Here is a 9,582-nt window from a genome sequence, read left to right on the forward strand (position 1 = left end):
TTTAAGAATGCTTAATTTTGTGTAGAGCTATTCATAAGAGTATGATAATGGAAGCAACCTTAATGTTCATGAATAGGGAAACGAATAAAATTTATCTACAAATTTGAAATATTATGGGGCCATTAATTGTTTAATATTTAATTATATTAGACAATTGTCAACAATACTGTATATGTAGTATGATCTCAGCCATTAAATAATTAACATATAGGCTTTATATTTCCATGAATATATATTTTTAAATAATGAGAAGGAATAGACTAAACTATGAACAAGCTTCTTTCTGGGTGCTGAAATTGCAAGTCTTCTTAAATTTTTTATATATTTGTATATTTTTCCATTTCTTTACTACAGTTAATTCATATTACTGCTTTTGGAAAACTATAAATAAAAGATAAGTCGAATCCCAGGCTGCCATTATTTTAAGTGAATCCTCTGACTATCTTTATTTATACTGGCTGAAGCTTGTTATGCCTGGCCTTAATTTAAACACATTTAGGGAAACAGGAATTCCACAAGGAAATATTGCCTATTATAAGTTAAGTAAATGTTGAAATGTTATTAACCAAATTTAAATATACTGAAAAACATAATCAGAATTTTAGCTTTCTCAGCAAAGAATCTCCCCTTTACCATCTTCCCTAAGATAATTATTTCAATAAACATTTAGTGTATTTTCTCTCTTGTTGCTATAGCCTACATCAGGGGTGTCCAGTCTTTTGGCTTCCCTGGGAAACAGTGGTAGAAGAATTGTCTTGGGCCACACATAAAATACACTAGCACTAATGAAAACTGATGAGCTAAAAATATAATAATAATAATAATAATAAGGTGCACACATAATATAAATCTCATAATGTTTTAAGAAAGTTCACAAATTTGTGTTTGGCTCCATTCAAAGCCATACTGGGCTGCGTGCAGTCCATAGGCCAGGAGTTGGACAAGCTTGGTCTAGATCAAGAACTTAATACGAATTTGGTAATAATTCCAATTATATAATTTTTCAGTAACAACTCTTTAGGGTCAGCTTTAACAAACTTATTGGTATGATTTTCATTTGGTAAAATCTTACTTTATATGTATCAATACACCTATACTTCAGAACTCATTTTCTCTGGGTAGATCATTCTGATTCTATTTCTTTTTACTCCCTTCTGGGAAGAGTGATTGCTCGGAATTTCTTCATAGAAGAAACTGCAGAATGTATTTTGAAAAAAGAATATTTTTAAGATTTCATGTTTATTTGGTCAGCTAGTACAAAGAGGGACTCTGTCCCACTTTATGTGTCTTTGGCCTGTGGAAGTTACAAAGAGGGCAGAATTCTGATGTGTTTAATTTATTTACCATTTCCTCAAGCTAGGAGAAATGAAAGTTATTGCCTGCTTCACTAGTCTGCAACCATTGATACTGGACAGCAGTTACAAATGCCAATTCTTTTCACTATAGTTCCATGGGACAGAATGAGCTGGTAAAATGTTTATATGGGCTAGTAAATATCCCTTATAGTGTTCCTGCTTTAATCACAAAGTTCTTGTTGTTCTGGTGGTTCTGGATACTACCTCACATAAAGTGAGCATTTATTAATGATACTGGTATTTTAATACACATGAAATTTGAAATACTCATAAATATCCAGAGAGCACTTTTGTATTGCATTTCCTAAATAGCATAGAAAAATGCAATGACAGATTAAAAAAAAAAAAATGATTTACTTTGTATTTTCCTCCTCTTTGAGTTGTAAAATCAAACCAACGCAACATATGCTAGGTGAGCCACAGGGGTGTAATCCCATGTCATAAGAATTGTAAAATGTTCAGTATTTGAACTGGCTTTCAGTATTGTGGCCGTGTTCATAAAAAAGCTACATTCTTCATGTTGATATTTTACAGACTTATTCATAAAAAGCAAAATTGTATCCAGAATGGATTACCGTTGCTGGCTGTTTTTCTATTCAACCTTTTTTTTAAAAATCATCTTTTCATTGCTCATTGAAGGATTTTGCCTATAAAATTGTAAGAAGTTACATTTAAAATAGGTGTATACAGCCAGGCGCAGTGGCTCACGCCTGTAATCCCAACACTTTGGGAGGCCAAGATGGGTGGATCACCTGAGATCAGGAGTTCGAGACCAGTCTGGCCAACGTGGTGAAACCCCGTCTCTACTAAAAATACAAAAACTAGCGGGGCATGGTGGCAGCCACCTCTAATCCCAGCTACTTGGGAGGCTGGGGCAAGAGAATTGCTTGAACCCGGGAGGTTGCAGTGAGCTGATATCACACCATTGCACTCCAGCCTGGGCCACAAGAGTGAAACTCTGTCTCAAAAAATAAAAACAAAAAAAACAAAATAGGTGTATACACCAGAACTAGCTTCTTAAGTAGGATTTAATGTAACTATTGATAGAATAATATAAAAAGTACAATCCTTATTGCAGCACAACCATATCTGTATCATTTTGTAGCCTATATATACGTTGTGTAAAATTTACTTACAAAAGCCACGAGTCGGTTCTTTTTTACATAACTTAAGAATTACATTACAGTTAAAATATTATTCCAGATTTTCATCAATATTTTCAAATATCTATATTTAGTGTGTACTTTATCTGTTACTGAAAAATCTATTTTTCTTAGAAGATATATGAATACCACAAATAAAATATCTATTTAGAACTATAGTGACTTAACATGTTTTGAGCCGAGTATAAAATTGATATTATGTTCACAATTAATCCAGATGTCAAGTGAATGAACAAGAATAGTACATGATATTATAGAATGTTTCCATTTAAAACATAGCAAGGTAGATACACGTTACCATATTGTGTTTTTTTTTTTTCCAAAAAAACTTTTATTCACAATGATACTGTTTTGGTTTTAAGGCCTTCATCTAAATACATTTTTTAGGACTTTTTTTAAATGTGCAAATCAGTATGCTTAATTTGCAACCCAATCCCAAAGCCAGATGTTTTTGTATTCAATCTATAATTTTTAGCTCATTTTTCACATTCACATGCATGAAGTTATTTGATAGCACACCTAAGTATATTTCTCTTCTATTGAATCATTGTAAGCCAAATTCTGCCAGTTTGATCTATGTAACTAGGGATAGATCTAACTTTTCAGCCTAGTTCTTTTTTTCTTTTCAAACTTTCTCTGAGCTTTTATTGACTCATGATGTAACAGTTATATATATGCATATATGTATATATATAGCTCCTCTTGACAATGTAGCTGCTGCCCTTCCCCCTTTGAGAACATAGGATCTCTTCTTTTTTAAAAAAAAATCTCACCAGTCTTTAGAAAATTAGATCAAAATACACCACTAAAAGTTCAACAACTTTTTATGTAACCCAATTTGTCCTTGTCCTGAATTTCCATACTATGTTTAAAAATTAAGGGTTCAATTTAAGTAACAGGAAAGAATGAATAGGAACAATAAAAAAAAAATTAGAGTGGAAGTTGCAAACTCAAATTCCCAGAGAGAACGAGCAAGCAATAAAAATGAATAAAGCAGGCTCTGTGTAGAACATTAGGGAGTGGTAGGGACTGTGGCTTACTGGAGAGCATATGTTCTATCCAGAGTCCTGAAACAATTAACTTTGGCAATATCACTTCCAGACCACTATGTGTACAGTCCTTACATGCTGAAACTAATTTTAATCAGAAGAAAAATCTGTGCTGGCAACACAAAACATTTCTGAGACCTCTGAATCAGAAGAACTTTATATTTTAAGGAAATTCATAGCCTAGTCAATGATCTTACGAGTCTCTGAATGCTACTTGAAAATTTCAAATCAATTAATAATCCCCGAAAAGCATAATAGGTACTAATAACTTTAATGAGGTAAGAAAACAATTCTTGAAGCCAGTAATTAAATCTGACATCTCAAATATAAACAGAACTCTAATGATGGCATTTTCTAATTAAATCAGACACTCAAAGTTGTATGGGCTCTTACAGGTCATCTAGTTAACTCTTACCCAAAGCAAAATCTCCTTTCCTACATCCTCAGAGGAGAATATTCTTCCTTAAATACTTCCAGGAGCTGAGAGATGGTTTGTCCTTAAATATGCCCATGCCACACTACAGATTGTCAACGTGAAATAACCTTTCTTACCCTGTTCTGAGATCCATTTCAGATCCACGCGGAAAAACAATGATAATTTGGGGCACTCTGTGTGCTGGGCGTTGTACTTAGCCCTTTACATATCATCTTATTTAATCTTCAAAATAACTCTCTGAGTTAGATATTATTATCCCCATTTCCCAGGTGAGAAAGTGAAGCTGAGAGACGTTAAGTCACCAACAACAGGATATACAGTGAAATTAAAGCACGAGTCAATTTTATTGCAAATCTTAGCACTTTAAAAAGTATGGAGCCCAAACCACTGTATTTTGATTCTGAATTTCTACCTAACTGCACATATGTTGCAGATCTGCAACCAAAACAAAATTAGTGCCGACAAATTTGAAGCAAACTCAATTTTTGCAACATCTGCATACACACCATGTATACTGGTGAAGTTTGCTAGTTGGAATACTGAATTCACTAAAGTCATAAAGTACAGTAAAGACTGTGGTAGCATGTACTTCAAGTGAAGGTATAAGACAGCTTTATGTCAAGTTAATAATAAGGAAAAACGTGTTTACCAAAACTAAAGAAAATGTTTCCTTTTGATTATAAAAGAGATCAACATCAGAATCACTTGCTAGTTATTTATCTTTTGCAAAATTACTTAATTTGATTTCCAGTTTCCCGTCCAGCTTATAAGGAGCATAGAAGTTATAACTCTCATCCTTACAACAAGAAAAAACTTGAACAAACTGAAAATCAACAACTTTTCTTAGGTCCATCAGATAATTGAGGTCACAGGGCAAACCACTGCCCTCAAAATTCATGAGACAGGTGGATACAAAGAATCATGATTTACTGGAGCAGAAGTCCGGAGAAAAACTTCTGCTAGAGCTGGTACAGGGGGCTGGGCGGGGGCAGTGGGGACTTAAACTATATAATTTGTAAATTACTGGGAGTTCAGTGTAGGCAAGTTTGAGAGTTTGAAATTCTTGTGGGGAAGGGGGTTGGAGGGTTAATGTTAGAAGCTGCTATAGTTTGAATGTTTTTGTCTCTTCCAAAATTCATGCTGAAACTTTATCGAAGCTGCTGTCATTTGAACGTCTTTGTGTCTTCTAAAATTCATGCTGAAACTTTATCTCCAGTACAATAAATACTGGGAGATTTGGCCTTTGAGAGGTGGTTGAATCATGAGGGTTCTGTCCTCAAGAATGGGATTAAGTGCCCTCAAATTTGCCTCACGGAGTTATAGTCCCTTTTGCCCTTCTGCTTTCTGGCATGTCAACACACAGTGTTCCTCTCTTACAGAAGATGCAGCCCTCACTAGACAACTAAACCGGCCACTGCCTTGATCTTGGACTTCTCAGGAATCCTACCAGGTTCTCAGGGGGAAGATGAGAGAAAAATATCCTCATACTTCTGGCAGGGGAAGGGGAAAAGTAACCATTGTGAAATAAGCTGAGAGCATTCTGTTTTTAATGTGTCCTGTTCTCAAGGAAAACTATTTTATCAGAGCCTAACTGACAGTTTTTGCCAGCGCTTCACCAACCTGCTTCACCAACAAGAAATACTCAACTCCAGCCCCTGCTGGCCTTCTTATCTCACCTAAGGGTGAACAAAATAGGTGGCAAAAAAAAAAAAAATCTACTTTCATAATGTATAAAGATCAGTATAGAATCATGGATTTAACCACACTTGGAAAGCAAATAAAACTAAAAGTAGTCACATTATTACATATTATCATCATTAATATTATTATGGAATTTAGGTGTTGATATGGTTTGGCCGTGTCCCCACCCAAATCTCGCCTTGAATTGTAATAATTCCCGCATGTCAAGATCTGATGGATTTATAAATGGGAGTTCCTCTGCATGAGCTCTCTTGCCTGCTGTCATGTAAGATGTGCCTTTGCTTCTGCTTTACCTTCCACCATGATTGTGAAGCCTCCCCAACCATGTGGAACTGTGAGTCCATTAAACTTCTTTCCCTAAATTACCCAGTCTCAGGTATGTCTCTATTAGCAGCATGAGAACAGACCAATATGGGTGTATTCAGTGAGGCTTGATGAGTATTTTTTCTTAAGGGAGAATCAGTTCTTCTTTACCACATGTTCTACCGAAATATGCACACACACACACACACACACACACACCACATATATAGGCTACCTAATTCTTAGAAATGAAAAACTGAAACATCAGTAATGTTAAATGAAGGAAAAGAAATAGCTGAAAGCCAATGAAGAAGCCCTACTGCTCATGATGAAAAAATTAGGAAGAACAACAATGGGTGTGTCCACAGCATTGATTCTACTCCTTCCCAATGGGACAACAACCATGCATTTTTATGACAGACTGACCTTTTTCCTCTACCACAGTGATTGTTTCAGAGACGGTCCAATCAAAACAAACCTTAGTTCTTTTCTTAGACGATTGAGGGAAGAGTCCATCCCTCTCTCTCCTCTGATATGGGCAAGGAAGGATATATTCCCAGTGCTAGTAAAGATCTTGCAAAACTACTTACTGTCTCATTTGAATAAAAACTTTAAAATGTAAACTAATTTTCTAAGCTCACCTAGCTAGAAAATAACAAAATAGGAATTTGAACAACTCTTCGTGTGGCCCCAAAATCTATGCTCTTCTTCTCAACATCAGATACTGATATGGTTAGGATTTGTGTCCCCACCCAGGAACCTGGTGGGAGGTGATTGGATTCTGGGGGTGTTTCCCCTAGGCTGGTCTCATAATAGTGAGTTCTCACGAGATCTGATGATTTTACAAGTGTTTGGCAAGTTACTCTTCACTCACCTCCCCTCTCTCCTGCCACCTTGTCAAGAAGGTGGCTGCTTCCCTTCCACCATGATTGTAAGTTTCTCTCTCCAGCCATACAAAACTGTGAGTCAATTAAATCTCCTTTCTTTATAAATTACCCAGTCTTGGGAAGTTGTTTATAGCCATGTGAAAATGAACTAATACAGATACCATTACAATATTTTACTTGTCATGTTTTTTTTTTTCACCATGTTATAAATTCCAGGAAGGTTAAGACTGGATTCTAATTTTAGTTCCCAGTCTAAGTATATGCCATAAACAGAGAAGTTGTCTAATAAATGTGTGTTGAATTAATGAACAAGTGAATGAATTATATGAGAACTTTACTATGCAACTTAGAGAAACAAAATGGAAGCTGCAAGTCTGGGGTTCAGTTCTACTTGATACTTGCTTATGACCATAGGTAGGTCCCCTCATATAATCTTTAGTTCCTTGATCAGTAAAAGAGAGACAATAATAATAACAGTAATGCCTAAATTTTCAGATTTGTTATTATCAATGAGTTCTATATCTAAAAAGAACTGGTAAATGTGTGAAGTGTTACACAGGCACTGCTAATAGGATTATACTACATAAAGACACAGAAACACCTGTATAGCCACAGAGGACATTGTTTAAGGGGCAGCAAGGATTCTCCACTGAGAGAATTGATTTATATAGCACATTAATGCTGTTGTGGGAAAACAAGATACTGATACCATCGAATTTCTGCTGCTTGAACCCTAAATGGTTGTTGGTCGGCAAAGTAAACTCTTTGTCAATTCAAATATCAGCCCATACTCAAAGTACAAAGTGAAATTCATGGCTATTGGAAATAGATTTAGGAAAGTTAGGAGGCAATCTTTAATCATATTTATACTGTGGACTTTGAACCTCTCATTTTCAAAATCATTAACAATTAATTGTTCTGGTTCTAGCACAGTGATTTAGAGAGCTGGCAAGAGCATTGCTCCTACCTTTCCAACAAAGAAAGTGCTACGCAAACTGCACATTAATAATTTCTTGAAACCACCAGAAAATTGAGGCTGCCCAGCAAAAATGTAGCCCCAAATCTGGGGAGAGATAGGTCTGTATAGGTGAAGACAGGATCTGACTACTTCCATATCTGAGGAAGATGCTAACTTATGCTTTATATGGTAAGAACATACAGTTAAATGTTCTAATGCTAAATACCAATTGTAGGCTATTGACAGATATACTGCACCCGGGGACCACAGATATAGGGTAATTTGCACCCTTTGTAAGCTTTTCTCCATAAACCTTACCAGGCACTCACAGGGAGGATCATGGAGAATCCTGAAAAATATATTCTCTTGGTACTGACTAGGGGAGAGGACTAGTAACCACTGCAGAAACTAGAACTAGAACCCTGTCCTTTATCTCCCCCAGGGAAGGAAAGCCTTGATGTGAGGGAGGAAGAGCAACAAAATTGTTCCTTTAAGGTACTAGAAAAAGCAGCTAGGGAAGGAAGCAAAGAGAAAATGCATTATGTATGGAGTAGAGGCAGGAATATATCATAGGCCCAGCACTATAGGTGGAGGAGTGGCAAGAATACTTGTAACGGCCATACTCTGAAACAGGGTACAGCACCTATGAAAGATTGAGGCTTCACCAGAACATCTGAGATGTTCTCCTTCCTTCCCTGCCTAGTATCATCAGGCTAATCAGCATCAAGTGAAAATACTAATGGGAAGTAGCTGGGAGGGCTACAAAAGACAGATTCTCTCTCTAGAGCAACAGTAAAAGAACATCCAAAGAGAAGGAGGAGATGGCAACAAGAAAATAGCAGCTAATAAACCAGTCGACACCTTAAACACACATTACCACTAGAAGAATGTAGACTGTGGTGTGCTAAGAGAAACCATAGCAACAGCAAATATTAAAGTCAGCCCAACTCCTGTCTAGATTAATAAAACTCCCACACTCATCCATGGCAGGGAAAAAAAGAGGTGTGCTCATCTTTAAGCATCAAAAACATATTTACCTCAGTATCTACTGTTTTGAGCAAGAAGCCCAGATTTCAACAATAAAAGCACAAGGTATTGAAAAAGTCAACGGAAAAAAAACTCTGAAGAGAAAATGCAACCATCAGAATCAGACTCAGATACAGCACGGGTGACAAGGAACTTAAAATACTTATTATACATGTGTTAAAGTCTCTGATGGGAAAGATAAAAAACATAAACTATCAGACAGGTAATATAAAAAATACTGACTCTGTAAGAAATAATCAAATAGCAATGCTATAAACTAAAAATATAGTAATAGAAATGAAGAATCCTTTTGATAGATTCATTAGTAAGTAGACGCAATGCAGTCAAGGAAAGACTAAGTGAACACAAAGAAAGTTGATAGAAATCTCTCAAAATAAAATGCAAAGAGCAAAAAAAATTGAGCAGTAAAAAGAACAGAGTACCTAAGAGCTCTGGAAAAGACTAACATGGATCTTTGGAATTCTAGCAGAAGAAAGAAAAAAATGGGCAGAGAAATATACACATATACATATACATACATATATATATATATATGTATAATATATAGGCTTTTTTGAGACGGAGTCTTGCTGTGTTGTCCAGGCTGGAGTACAGTGGTGCCATCTCAGCTGTTTGCAAACTCCACCTCTGGTATTCAAGCTATTCTTCTGCCTTAGCCTCCTGAGTAGCTGGGATTATAGGCG

Source organism: Pan paniscus, chromosome 4 (genome assembly GCF_029289425.2).
Source record: "Pan paniscus chromosome 4, NHGRI_mPanPan1-v2.0_pri, whole genome shotgun sequence".
Taxonomy (NCBI): Eukaryota; Metazoa; Chordata; class Mammalia; order Primates; family Hominidae; genus Pan; species Pan paniscus.